Raw genomic sequence first — 15,744 nt, 5'->3', positions numbered from 1 at the left:
TGACCCGACGGACCTAGAGCCGCTCACCCCAGGACATTTCCTCACTGGAAGCCATCTACTGGCTCCGCCAGAGCCGGATGCGAGTGAGAGCCCTGCCTCGATGATAAATCGGTGGCAGAAACTCAAAGCCCTCCATCATACTTTCTGCAAGCGATGGAAGGTGGAATATCTATCCGAACTTCAAAAACGAGTGAAGTGGAAGCATCCCAAAGAAAACATTCAAGTGGGAGATCTCGCCGTCCTCAAAGAGGACAACTTATCTCCCAACGAATGGAGGTTAGGTAGAGTCGTCAACGTACACCCCGGCGAAGATGACCGAGTACGCGTAGTCGACCTCAAAACCGAGAAGGGTCAAGTCAGACGACCTTTGGTCAAACTGATCCTTCTTCCACCGGAAGATACGGATTGCGAGAAGGCGACGTGCTCCTAACAATCCCTCCGTTCCTCCATATCCCTCCCTTCAAAAGAAAATCAAACCCGGCTCTCGTTCACCCGAAACGAGGCCAAACAACAACCCTAATCCATCTGCCACAAAAACACTTATTTTTTTCCTTTTTTCAAGAAAATCCCCAAATTCACTCGCTCACCCCGAGCGAGGACACCAGAAATCTTCCCACTCACTCGTTCTCCCATAACGAGGATACCAGAACAACCTTAATGCAGATCCCCCATCTGCCACCAAGTACTTATTTTTAATTCTCAAAAGCGAGGTCACCAGAAGCCCTAACGCAGACCCGCTATCTGCCAAAGAATACAAAGGCCTTCGGCCTATTGTATTTACAATTTTCAAAACAAACCCAAATTCACTCGCTATCCCATAACGAGGACAACAGAAAAACCTACCGCAGAAGGGCGAACCGCTCTGCCACAGAAAATAGCTGCACTCGTTACCGCGCAACGAGGCACATCGCAAGCCTACCGCGGATAAGAAAACTCATCTGCCCCCGATATTAGCTGGGTTAAATTCCTTATACTTTTAGAAATTTGAATGAAGTCAATTCGAATATTCTAGGACAGCACTTGACTACTCAAGCGAATGGTGAAAACTGATGGCAAACTGATATAGGGGCATGCAAATGGGCTGTGTAATTGGTAATAATTTGAACCTAGCAACATAAGTTTGTATGTTGTAATTTGCTTCGAATATTAAGTTAACTGAAAATATGTACTATTGATTATGTATTACAATACGTTTTAGCAATAGCTTCAAGCAAATTGTCACTAAAAAACAAACAAATACATAAGTGCTGGTAACATTATCCAGCATTTGGCACACACACGCAACAATTTCCTATTGCTTTCATATATGCATTTAATTAACTCAAAACTAAATATCCTAAACTTTGTGGAATCAAAGTTGCCCTAATCCATATTTATACCTCCCACCTTAGTACTGCTGCTGATGCCGCCAAAATTTGTGGCATTTCAATATACGAAAAGTATTGGAAGATATATATGTTGAAAGGAATTGGGGAAATTCAGAATTTAATCACCTACGTGCTGAGGGTAGGTGGAAGATGAAGGGTGTGTACGTACACAAATGCGAACATATAGGACTATATGGGCATCTACATTAGTAGTAATTCAAAGTTTAAACTCACCCTCTTTTTTTTGTTCATTGATTCATAGATCCCTTTTGTGAATGGATCGGTATCTCGTTCCACCATCAGATAAATTCGGTACTTCCTGATCCATGCTTTCATACATCTTCATTCGTGTCATAACGTCCGCAAGGAATTGTGGATGCACATAAGCGTCACGTATTTTATACTGAGGTAAATGACACCTAGTTTTATGGAAAAGGAAATATGAGGTTTTCCATCGCACATCTTCATTTATGTAAATACGTTATATCGTCTATGAAAGCTCAAACCACATATAAAACGTTTTCCACCATAGAAGGGTTGGTTGGAGCTTTCACCGACGATATTTTAGACTACAAATTATACTACCAATGAGCTCCTGTTAATGACGTTGGTTGAGAAACCACATTTTCATTTAATAAACATTGTATCAAGTCCTTCATTCTTATTGTATATGAGTAACTTAATTACAGTCACGCGGTATATATTCCCAGCTAAAACATCTACTTTGTTTTTGCGATTGGTGTACAAATGTGCAATAAAATTTTCCAAGGAATTCGTGGAGCCTTCGGTAGACACATAAAGTGAATAGTCTACAGCCAAAATCGTATTTGAAGCTGTTAAAAGAAATGGTGATCGGCAAAGATTACATAACGCAATATTTAGGTCACCTCGGATTTTTTCCTGATCCTCAATATAACTGGATGTTGCCGATTATTTCCAGTACGTATTATAGTGTGAACCGTCGCTGGATATTGTTTTTGCAAATTTCCCACACCCAACTATGTCAAACTTTGCAGGCTAGTTAAGCACTTCGATTTCTGAGATTTTTTTTTGGTTGCTGTAAAAGATATTTCAGTGTTTATAAATTCATGAAAAATAGCACGTAAAAGAATTCTTAAAAACTATTGCTTAAATGTATTAACAGCACCGCCCTCAATATAACGATACGGCCTAGCGCATATACGCATTGCAAATGCCTTTATATAATACTTTTCACGATGATACTCCACAGGATTGTAGAGCGGGCCCTCTGTTTCCAAAATCTATTCAAACTGAACATAGCGCGTACAAGTTGTGTCGCCAACAAAGCCAAATGATGCTTCAACAAGCTTTGAGTTAAAGAATTCGTCCAAAATTCCATTGTTTTCACAGCGGCACTGTTCATGCCATTATGCTGCCCATTCCCATAAATGCATATAGACCAAAGCGGGCTCTCTGCAGGAAAGTTACTACCTATACTTACATGACATTCCAGTTTTGCTGATCCACGTATAACAATGGCGCGATAAAAAAGATGAGTACTATTGACGAGCTCCAAATTGACGTTAGGTGCAGATGCAATATACTCCTCATAGCTAAGTGAAGTCCATTGTACAAGGCTGCAAGCAGAACGTGTAGTGGGTAAACATTCTTCCTTCAAGTATAAATCAATTTGCTTTTGAACCAGTGCACGTATTTGTTTAATCAAACTCAAGCGAGAGCTCCACAATTGTTGTATGCATTTTCAGGGTACTGGTATCATTTTTTGTAACTTTGGTTACTCAGCTTGCATCGCGGCTGTAACAGTGAGCGATGTGTCATCGATGTTATTAACGACTTCTATGCAACACATTGACTGTAGCCAACGATAGGGACGTCCATATTCCTTCGTACTTCAATGATCCAAACATTCTTTTGGTGTCATGCTAATATGTTTCAACTCATCTTTACCGCCAGGCACGGGTATCGTATCACCCAAATCGTTGTCACACAAATATTTCAATGCGTCTTGTGTGAGCGCTGCATCAACAAAACTTTGTTCAACATCACTTAAGCTTACCACTGTAGCTGCCGTTACAAATCCTAAACGCTTGAAATAACGTAGCTTCATTACTATAGATTCCTCCATACTTTTGGCGTTATTACCAATTGTAATTCGTACTTCAAGTGGATGACGCTGCACAAGCTATGGCAACTTCCATTCCTTATCCATTGGTACTAGTGGTGCATCTTTTAGTGGACGCGTAGCTTTCAGCAACGTACGCAAGGATGGTGCAAATGATGGTAATTTCTCGGTCTCTAGTACAATTTCCCTAAATACTTGATGAGTGGTATTCAGTAATTCTTTGCACTGTGCAGCTGATTGTTCGTGGAATAAATTCTGCAAATACAAACGATTACTATCTACTCGGACCTTTTCACGATGCAGATATTCTCGTTCAGAACGTAGGCTGTCTTTTAATCATGCGATTGATTGACCTTTTTGATCAAAACAAATAGCAGTCCGCTCGCGTTCCCCCAAGTCATTCTTCATTTTGAGTACATTATCGAAGATGATGCGTAGTGTTTCGAAACCTTTATGTAAGGATTCCGCCATTTAACACAAATTTTATAACCGATTCATACAAAAAAAAAAATATATACTGCACACAATTCAGCCGTTTAAAACTTGTTTAGGATTGCGCAATTCTCGGTAAGTCCAGTAGCACAATCAACTCCGGAGTACTGTAAAAAATTAACATAACATTACCACCCTGACCCAGAGCTTTAGATGAAGCCGGAAATTGTGACTGACGAGAATTTAGTAACATTTTTTGCATTCGGCTATGCGATGGTGCAATTTATGTATTTCTCCATCTTGTTGACATTTTTTGGCAAATTTCCTCAGGATATTTAATGTCAACTTGGTCCCGAGGTGTCTTATGGAGAAACATCCCCTCTTTAATCCTTGCATTTGACCGATTAATGCTACCAAAGCTGGTGCACCCATTTTGGCGGCGAAGTAACAAAGGCATACTATAATCCAACGTACATATTTGGTAGTCTTTGATAACGATAGGCGTTGAAAGAGCAATGCAAATATCTGGCGCATATTAGGTTGTAATTGGTCGGCGGGATAATAGGCGAGCAAATTTTGCATAAGATAGAAACCCTCATGATCATTCGATTTTGAGGCAATCATTTTTTGGAAAATGCCTAAGACAGCGTTCAAGTTCTAAGATTTGTGAAGAACCTGGCCTAAAAACGCCGTTATCAAACGTACAAGTGGCGTAACATTTCCTGGCTGATCCCACAAACCTGGCACCAACAAACAAGGAAAAAGTGCTCAGTATGGCTCGGGTATAGTGCCGCTGCCCTCGCGTATTTCTATCAATAGCGAAAACATTTAAAAAAAAAAAAAAAAAAACATAAGGCATTAATTCCAATATGTCTTGTTGCAATATGCCTTGTAAAACAGGAAATCCTGCTTCTTCAAGGGAACTAACCGCTGCTAGCTCTGGTTTGCACACGATTTTTTATTGCCAGTATAGCGTTTCAAAGAAGTAGTGATTAAAATGCAGTTTTGTGCACAGCATATTCTACAAATAGCAAAACCTGCAAAGAAAAAGAAAAGAAAGTCCATTAATACAAATGCATAAATGGGCATCGCAAACAAGGTGACAACTGACGGCGCGGCCGACGCCGCAGTTGGAGCACCCCTTTTGCGATGCCGGTAACCTAGAAAATAAAAAAAAAAGGGAACGACACACCAAACCAATAATTCCCTGGATCACGCCAACCGCCTGCATCTATCACCAGTCACCTGAAAATAAAAAGAATATTAATTAATAACTTAAAATAAAAGAATACACCAAATGAACAAATCTTAAAATTCACTTACTATTTGCCTCCTCCAGTAGCCATGCATCTTACTCCAAGCGCCGTAGTCAAAGAATTGAAAGAACGAAAAAAATCATTAGATTTTTTTTACCGTTTCTTTCAATTCATCGGAATTTTACATTCTATACACGGGTGTGTATGAATGTTCATTTGTTTTGTCTTTTGCCGTTGGCATATTTGTAACCAACGTATGTACATATGTATGTATGTATGCATACTTGGTTCGGCATATCCTATTAGTGCTGCGTCAAATGACGCACACTGATACCGAAAACCCGCAAAAGGAACAAAATCGGGATCGGCTTTTTTGACCCGGGCAGTCCCAAAACATACTTACGCACAAAAAATAAAGGCAAACACCTCCTTAAAAATTTAATTGCTCTCATTTACAAACAAAAAAAAAAAAAAAACAACCAAAAAAAAAATTTTTTTTTTTTATTTTTTGATTTTTTTTGCCGTCGGTACTGCCTGTTTTGTGGCGGGGGGCAGGACTTGTTGTTTCTCAACAACAAACATCACAAACAGTCATTATAAGGGCTCGGTACAAAAATAATCCGGCCCCCGAAATAAAAGAATCCCGACACGACAAAATCCCGAAATGGGAAAAAGTCAACTGTTTCTACCGGCCTAGTGTGCTACTGCCCCAGTGACCTAGTTTTTTTCAAGGGCAAGCAAATACATATATGTATATATATACTCGCACACCACAAATTCACCATACCAGCTGTCAGCTAACCAAGAAATACACGACAGAGTTGCATGGTACATTTAGCATAATGGTACGCGCAGATAGAACGCGTCGCGGAGAACGCATCGCCAATCTGCAAATTTATGTCAGGTGAACGTAAATAACGCATCTCTGCTTGGTAAGAATTGTATTTAATAATATGCTTCGCATATGCACTTAATTCATCTCTTTTAACATACGTTTTGTAATAAAACACCGCCGTTTCACCCAACCAGCCTCACGGCCACTCGCCCTGGCACATCCATAAAATGCCACAGTCGACCTGAGAGCGACACGACACGTTATACGCTGGAACGGAGACCTCGGCCTCTTCGTCCAGCCCAGAAAAAACTCAAAACCCTCGAGTCTGGAACGGAGACCTCTGCCTCTTCGTCCAACCAACAAAAAAAAACCGCAAATCTGGAATGGAGACCTCGGCCTCTCCATCCGGAACGACAAAAAAAAAAAACAAAGGATAACAAAAAATGGTGCCACTCTGGAACGGAGACCTCGGCCTCTTCGTCCAGCCTTACTGGCCATCGACTATACACATATTACATTCTGAATTTCTATATTTATGTATAATTCAATGGCAAGAAATATTCACTGTTAACTGTTCATAACCGCTAATTTTACAAATCTTAGCTCAGGTGGCATGCGAAGCAAGTCGGAAGGGATTCCCGGCCATTTTGCGTCGTCAGACGAACTCCTCATCTAGATTAAGTTTAGTGTGTAAGTCTTATATTCATTTATATTCATTTTTCTCGTTTCAGTGGAGGTCGTTGGCGGAAAACGATGTTGCGTATCGCAAGGGGGCCGGCATGTTTAGGCAGGATGCCTAACTTTTTCCGCATCTGTCTGCGATCCCCCCAATGCAACCCTGCGAATCGATACTCGATACTCGAATTAATTTGTAACCACCCACACCATCACCGCCACATGCATGTGCATGCATGTACATGTACGTGTATGTGTGTTTTTTGTCGGCACTCATGCATATGCATGTCGGGGTTGATGTGTGGGTGCCTTTCCCCTCCAAAACGGAGGATTTTGCGGGTCAACGGTTGTAGCTTGCTATACAACCGGCCTCTTTGATTTCAACAGCCAACCAGCTAACATCTGCCGCCAAGGATCTCTGCCGTTTTTCTACAATACAGTCAATACAGGTAATATTGTCACCAAAATCTTGTACTTATATTCAATAAAACATTATTATTATAACGAGAAATTCTCGCCTATTTGTCTATTCCTTTATTCCACACGCCACATTCCCACTGAGATCGACCCCGGTGCGCCCACCTCTCCAGGATTAGACGCACACCGGCCGAACACCCACCATTAAGTATACCGAAATAATCAGGATGAAGAGCTGAGTTGATTTAGCCATGTCCGTCTGTCCGTCTATCTGTTTGTATGCAAATTAGTCCCTCAATTTTTGAGATATCTTGATAAAATTTGGTGAGCGGGTGTATTTGGGTGTCCGATTAGACAGTTGTCGAAACCGGCCGGATCGGACCACTATAGCATATATCCTCCATACAACCGATTTTCCAGAAAAAGAGGATTTTTGTCATATCTTACTCAATTTAACAGATTGAAGCTTCAAACTTCACCATATAATTTCGTATATTGCACATATTGTTGCCTGAAAAAAATTGATGGGATCGGTCGTATATATAATGTATATCCCCCACAACCGATTGTTCAGATAAGAAACTTTTCATAATTACTGCCCTATTTTAAGAGCTAGAGGCTTCAAATTTCAACGAATGCTTACGTATATAGCATATATTGTTGTCTGAAAAAATCATAGAGATCGGTTGTATATATAGTATATATCTCATACAACCGATTGTTCAGATAAGAAACTTTTGGCAATTTCTACCCCATTTTAAGAGCTATAAGCTTCCAATTTCACCGATTGCTTACGTATATAGTATATATTGTTGTGTCAAAAAATCATAGAGATCGGTGGTATATATAATATATATATGATGGTATATATAGTATATATATATAGTATATATATATTTTTTTTTGCGATTTAGGCCCCCATTTTAACAGCTATAAGCTTCAAAATTTCACCAAATGATTACGTGTATAGCATATATTGATGTCTGAAAAAATCATTGAGATCGGTGGTATACATATTATATATCTCATACAACCGGTTGTTCAGATAAGAAACTTTGAGCAATTTCTGCCCCGTTTTAAGAGCTATAAGCTTCCAATTTCACCGATTGCTTACGTATATAGCTCATATTGTTGTCTGAAAAAATCATAGAGATCGGTGGTATATATATTATATACTTCATATGAACTGTCATTTTTGCCCCTTTTTTACGGCTAGAAGCTTCAAAATTCATCAAATAGTTACGTTTATGTCATATATTTTTGAAATACGTGATTCGCAGTCATAGTTTTTACATGCAGACCACAAAAAACGTGAAGCTTTGCATCCTCACACAAAGTACCTGTTGAAATTATAGAATGTGGTTGGTGTGATGGTAGCGTGCTCCGCCTATCACACCGTATGCCCTGGGTTCAACTCCCGGGCAAAGCAACATCAAAAAATTTTAGAAATAAGATTTTTCAATTAGAAGAAAATTTTTCTAAGCGGGGTCGCCCCTCGGCAGTGTTTGGCAAGCACTCCGGGTGTATTTCTGCCATGAAAAGCTCTCAGTGAAAACTCATCTGCCTTGCAGATGCCGTTCGGAGTCGGCATAAAACATGTAGGTCCCGTCCGGCCAATTTGTAGGGAAAATCAAGAGGAGCACGACGCAAATTGGAAGAGAAGCTCGGCCTTAGATCTCTTCGGAGGTTATCGCGCCTTACATTTATTTTTTTTTTTTTAAGATGTATGTCACGCATGAGACAAATATGCATATACTCGTAACTATATATAAGCAACCATTTATTATTACATACATGAAATCAAATGTAACGAAAGTCTTTTAGTCCTCATTAAATGTTTCAATAGTAAACAGGTGTTTTCTTTATTATACCGGACACTCGCGCAAATAGTCAGATTATTCTAACAAGGGTTATGGGCCCAGGTCGCGCGTAAAGTTTAATTAAAGAAAATCGGTCTTTTAAAAAGATAAAAATCAATTCGCATTACCAAATCGAGAAGCTCGGGGACAATAATTATGACGTGTGGTGTATGCAAATGCGTAGCATACTCGTTAACACAGATCAGTGGAGCATCGTAAATGAAATCTTAATACGTAATGAAGAAAATGCTCAAAAATGGGATCAAGACGATCAAAAAGCGTTAGCTTTTGTGTGGTGTATGCAAATGCGTAGCATACTCGTTAACACAGATCAGTGGAGCATCGTAAATGAAATCTTAATACGTAATGAAGAAAATGCTCAAAAATGGGATCAAGACGATCAAAAAGCGTTAGCAAACATAATTTTGTGTGTAAAACCAACACAATTGTCTAATATAAAAGCATGCAAAACCTCGGCAGAAGCATGGAAAAAGCTTCGCGACATTCACATGCCTAGTGGTCCATTGCAAAAAGCGTCTTTGTATAAAAAATTGTTGAATTGTGGTATGTCTGCAAATCAAAGTATGTCCAGCTATATTACTTCGTTTGTCGAAATAGTGGACAAGCTGGCAGAAGTGAACATTGAGTTAAATGATGAGCTCAAAGTAATAATTCTTTTATCTAGTTTGCCGACTGCATACGAAAATTTCGTAGTGGCCATTGAAACTCCCGTTGAGTTACCGAAGTTTAGTGCTTTGAAGGTGAAACTTCTCGAAGAAGGTGCAAGACGAGAGCAACAAGACGTGCGCGAAAATTCGGCGCAAGCAGTTTATGCATATGTAAAAGAAGCAAATACGATTACCAAAGAAAATGCAAAATCAAATACAAATTTCAAAGGCAAATGCTATAATTGCGGGGCACGAGGGTATACAGTGGCTCAGTGCAAAAGAAAGACAAAACAAGCAAACGATCAAAGCTGCAAACAAAATACAAAAAATAATGAACTTTCATATGCAGTATATACTGCAGCAGTGGGTGATAGAAGCAATAGCTATAGTTGGTGCGTTGATAGTGGCGCGACTGCACATATGTGCTGTGACAAAAATATGTTTATTTCAATCGTTAACCGAAAGGAAAAAGTAATGTTGGCAGCAGACAACTACATATATTCTCACGGTATAGGTACGATAGTGCTAAAGACTGACGAAATAGATATAGAATTGCGAAACGTTCTATATGTACCATCCCTCAAAATGCATTTTTATTCTGTGAGTAAAGCTATGCAATACAATCATACAGTGGTATTCAAAAGGCATACTGCAGAAGTAAAAAATGCAAGTGGTTTGATTTTGATAAAAGCTAAGCTAGTAAATAATTTGTTTATTTTCAACTTGCAAACGCAAAATTCGTTATTTTTACGTGACAATGTAATGTGGCACAATCGATATGGCCACATAAATTATGAGAGCCTGAAAAATAATCTGAAAATGATCTAGTTCGTGGTATGAATGTAAAAGGTTCCATAATAAAAACAAACTGCGATACGTGCAACAAAACTAAAATAAGTGCATTGAAATTTCCAAAGAAATCGGAAATTGAAGCAAATGAAAAATTAGAGCTGATACATACAGACGTTTGCGGTCCAATCAATGTAAAGTCAGCTGGTGGTGCAAGATATTTTCTAAGTTTTATTGACGATTATTCGCGTATGATTTTTGTATATTGCATTAAAGAAAAAAGTGAAGTTTTCGAAAAATTTAAAATATTTAAATATATGGTTGGATGCCAAACAAACTTGAAAATAAAAAATCTTAGAAGCGACGTTGGTAATAAGTATATCAATAACAAGTTTGACGAATATTTAAGTCAGTGTGGTATAAAAAGACAACTAACTGTGCCATATACCCCACAACAAAACGGCGTTGCCGAACAGGTAAATCGCACAATTGTCGAAATGGCTAGAAGTATGTTGGTACATGCCGGTATAGAAGAAGAACTATGGGGCGAGGCGGTTCACACAGCCGTATATCTTCGCAATCGAGCGCCTACAAAATTGCTTAAATCATGTACGCCATATGAACTGTGGTATAATAGAAAGCCGTTGGTAAAACATCTACGAGTTTTTGGTGCGCGTGTATTTGCATTAGACAAAACGCATCGTGGAAAGTTTAGTGCAAAAGGCAATGAGTATGTATTTGTTGGATACTCTGATGTTGCTAAAGGGTATCGGCTGTACAACAGGCAAACCAAGCGAGTAATTGAGCTGCGTGATGTAAGATTTGTAGAAGGCGAGATAAATGGCAAAATACGTGACGACAGTAGCAACGAACCTAGTGACATAGCCACAATTATTATGAAATTTGAGAATTGTAATACGACAGAAGATATTAATGAAGAATTTGAAAGCTGCGCAGAAGAAGAAGAAGTTGGCGAGACAGACGTCGTCGAAGTAACAAATGGCAATACCCAAAATGAAGTTGAGTCAACAAGTGACTCAGATAGCACCGATATTCAACCGCGTCGAGGTCGTGGTAGACCAAAGCTAATTCGTTCGGGGGCAGTTGGTCGCCCTAAAAAGGAATGCCAAATGTTACAATACTTGCAGTATGGTGAAGATATCGATACGCCGCTTACTTAAAAAAAAGCATTAGCAAGCGAACACTCCTTTGAGTGGCAGGAATCTATGAAACAAAAATACGCGGCACTAATGGCAAATAATACATGGACACCAGTCGAACTTCCTCAAGATCTAAAGGCGATTGGGTCAAAGCGGGTTTACCGAATTAAACGCGGTGCAGATGGCAACATTGAAAAGTTTAAATCGAGACTTGTTGCGAAAGGCTGCAGTCAAAAATAGGTTTTAATTTTTGGGAAACTTTTTCTCCAGTTATTCGATACGAAACGATTCGCATGTTACTAGCAGTTGCGGTTGAAAAAGAGTTGCATCTGCATCAGCTCGACGTATCAAACGCTTATCTCAATAGCGACTCAGTGAAGACGTATACATAAGACAACCTGAAGGTTTCGTCGATGGTAAAAATCCAAGTAAGGTGTTAAAATTAAATAAAGCCATTTATGGCTTAAAGCAATCAGGTCGCCATTGGAATAGTACATTAAATGCAGCATTAAAAGTTTTGGGGTTCAATCCGTGTAAATCTGAACCATGTTTGTATGTCAAGCAGTCAAACGGCGTTTATAGCTACATAGCACTATATGTAGATGACCTAAGTTTAGCATGTCCAACCGAGAAAGAGATCGAGTATGTAAAACGAGAATTATCTGCGAATGCGGCATGTTAAAATTCTTCATTGGTTTCGAAATAGAGCGTAAAGGTAAAACGGGTGAAATATCTGTATGTCAAAAAAGGTACATCAATGAATTGTTACGCGTTTATGGAGTAAGCGCTTGTCGACCAGTAAGCAAACCACTTGATCCTGGCTTTCAGGTAAGTTGTGCAAACGAAAATTGTTCTAAAGCAGATGTCAAAGGTTATCAGTCATTGATTGGATCACTTATGTATTTGGCTATTTCATCGCGTCCAGATATAATGCACGCTGTAAGCGTTTTGTCGCAAAGAAACCAAGTTCCACATTCTGAACATGAAACTGGTGCAAAACATGTTCTGCGTTATTTGGCAAAAACTGTCGACTTAAAATTGTATTACAGTAAAACCAAAAACTTGTAGAAGGTTTCACTGATGCTGACTGGGCAAGCAACAACGTAGATAGAAAATCATATACCGGTTATTCCTTTTTCTTAACCGGCAGCGCTTTTTCGTGGCAATCCAAAAAGCAAGACGTCACCGCATTGAGTATTACTGAGGCAGAATATATCGCTTTAAGTACAGCAGCAAAAGAAGCAGTTTATCTTCGCAGGTTACTTCAAGAAATCGGATGTCATGACGAAGATCCAGTTATTTTAAGAGGCGATAACATGAGTGCTTTACAAATTTCAAAAAATCCTGTTTTTCATAAGAGAACTAAGCACGTAGATATAAAGTTTCATTATATTCGAGAAGTAGTTGAAAGGAAAGAAATTAATTTACAATATGTTTCCACTAATGAGAATATATCTGATATTTTTACTAAAAATTTGCAGAAACAAAAATATAATAAGTTTGTAGGAATGCTTGGTCTCAAATAATAAGTAATGTCAAATATGAAATTAAAATACAAATAACTAATCATATGTATTTAATTAGCGAGCTTTACTCATATTGCTTTATACAATGGTTTTTGTAATTGATATTAGAGGAAAATTGTAAGTTTACAAACGGCGATGGTTACTAGGACATGTTTCTGAATTTCACTTCTTCATCAGCTAGCTTTTCGGGAGCTGAGCGTTGAACTCGAATCTCCAACATTCATATCAGTGCAAGCCTTTTTAGCTGCTAAGCCATATGAATGTCCTTTTGTTCGCTGTACAATTGGTCTCTAAGAGTTGCCTTTTTGTTTATATTCCTTTTGATCACCATGTAGGCACATACACTCTGTATGTAGTTTATTCCTAATGGTGTGGGTATGATTTTTAGGCGCGCTTTTGAAAGCTTAGTAACATTTGTTCGGATTTTTACAGTATGTGTTTTTAATACTTCCGCTGTTACTATTATATCAATATGATCATATGTATTTAATTAGCGAGCTTTACACATATTGCTTTATACAATGGTTTTTGTAATTGATATTAGAGAAAAATTGTAAGTTTACAAACGGCGATGGTTACTAGGACATGTTCCTGAATTTCACTTCTTCATCAGCTAGCTTTTCGGGAGCTGAGCGTTGAACTCGAATCTCCAACATTCATATCAGTGCAAGCCTTTTTAGCTGCTAAGCCATATAAATGTCCCGTTGTTCGCTGTACAATTTGTCTCTAAGAGTTGCCTTTTTGTTTATATTCCTTTTGATCACCATGTAGGCACATACACTCTGTATGTAGTTTATTCCTAATGGTGTGGATATGATTTTTAGACGCGCTTTTGAAAGCTTAGTAACATTTGTTCGGATTTTTACAGTATGTGTTTTTAATACTTCCGCTGTTACTATTATATCAATATGATCATATGTATTTAATTAGCGAGCTTTACTCATATTGCTTTATACAATGGTTTTGTAATTGATATTAGAGAAAAATTGTAAGTTTACAAACGGCGATGGTTACTAGGACATGTTTCTGAATTTCACTTCTTCATCAGCTAGCTTTTCGGGAGCTGAGCGTTGAACTCGAATCTCCAACATTCATATCAGTGCAAGCCTTTTTAGCTGCTAAGCCATATGAATGTCCCGTTGTTCGCTGTACAATTGGTCTCTAAGAGTTGCCTTTTTGTTTATATTCCTTTTGATCACCATGTAGGCACATACACTCTGTATGTAGTTTATTCCTAATGGTGTGGATATGATTTTTAGGCGCGCTTTTGAAAGCTTAGTAACATTTGTTCGGATTTTTACAGTATGTGTTTTTAATACTTTCGCTGTTACTATTATATCAATATGATCGCTGTACAATTGGTTTCTAAGAGTTGCCTTTTTGTTTATATTCCTTTTGATCACCATGTAGGCACATACACTCTGTATGTAGTTTATTCCTAATGGTGTGGATATGATTTTTAGGCGCGCTTTTGAAAGCTTAGTAACATTTGTTCGGATTTTTACAGTATGTGTTTTTAATACTTCCGCTGTTACTATTATATCAATATGATCATATGTATGTAATTAGCAAGCTTTACTCATATTGCTTTATACAATGGTTTTTGTAATTGATATTAGAGAAAAATTGTAAGTTTACAAACGGCGATGGTTACTAGGACATGTTTCTGAATTTCACTTCTTCATCAGCTAGCTTTTCGGGAGCTGAGCGTTGAACTCGAATCTCCAACATTCATATCAGTGCAAGCCTTTTTAGCTGCTAAGCCATATGAATGTCCCGTTGTTCGCTGTACAATTGGTCTCTAAGAGTTGCCTTTTTGTTTATATTCCATTTGATCACCATGTAGGCACATACACTCTGTACGTAGTTTATTCCTAATGGTGTGGATATGATTTTTAGGCGCGCTTTTGAAAGCTTAGTAACATTTGTTCGGATTTTTACAGTATTTGTTTTTAATACTTCCGCTGTTTATTACTATATCAATATGATCATATGTATTTGATTAGCGAGCTTTACTCATATTGCTTTATACAATGGTTTTTGTAATTGATATTAGAGAAAAATTGTAAGTTTACAAACGGCGATGGTTACTAGGACATGTTTCTGAATTTCACTTCTTCATCAGCTAGCTTTTCGGGAGCTGAGCGTTGAACTCGAATCTCCAACATTCATATCAGTGCAAGCCTTTTTAGCTGCTAAGCCATATGAATGTCCCATTGTTCGCTGTACAATTGGTGTCTAAGAGTTGCCTTTTTGTTTATATTCCTTTTGAGCACCATGTAGGCACATACACTCTGTATGTAGTTTATTCCTAATGGTGTGGATATGATTTTTAGGCGCGCTTTTGAAACCTTAGTAACATTTGTTCGGATTTTTACAGTATGTGTTTTTAATACTTCCGCTGTTACTATTATATCAATATGATCATATGTATTTAATTAGCGAACTTAACTCATATTGCTTTAGACAATGGTTTTTGTAATTGATATTAGAGAAAAATTGTAAGTTTACAAACAGCGATGGTTACTAGGACATGTTTCTGAATTTCACTTCTTCATCAGCTAGCTTTTCGGGAGCTGAGCGTTGAACTCGAATCTCCAACATTCATATCAGTGCAAGCCTTTTTAGCTGCTAAGCCATATGAATGTCCCGTTGT

General features: G+C 38.3%; 1 pseudogene; it reads right to left on the bottom strand.

Annotated features, from left to right (window-relative positions):
- Nucleotides 1-2,488: 2,488 nt before the first annotated feature.
- Nucleotides 2,489-4,527, bottom strand: LOC137241568 (THO complex subunit 5-like; annotated as a pseudogene).
- Between the last annotated feature and the right edge of the window lie 11,217 nt (nucleotides 4,528-15,744).

The sequence above is a fragment of the Eurosta solidaginis genome, chromosome 2 (genome assembly GCF_040869045.1).
Source record: "Eurosta solidaginis isolate ZX-2024a chromosome 2, ASM4086904v1, whole genome shotgun sequence".
Classification (NCBI taxonomy): domain Eukaryota; kingdom Metazoa; phylum Arthropoda; class Insecta; order Diptera; family Tephritidae; genus Eurosta; species Eurosta solidaginis.
This window is presented reverse-complemented; position numbering and strand designations above follow the sequence as displayed.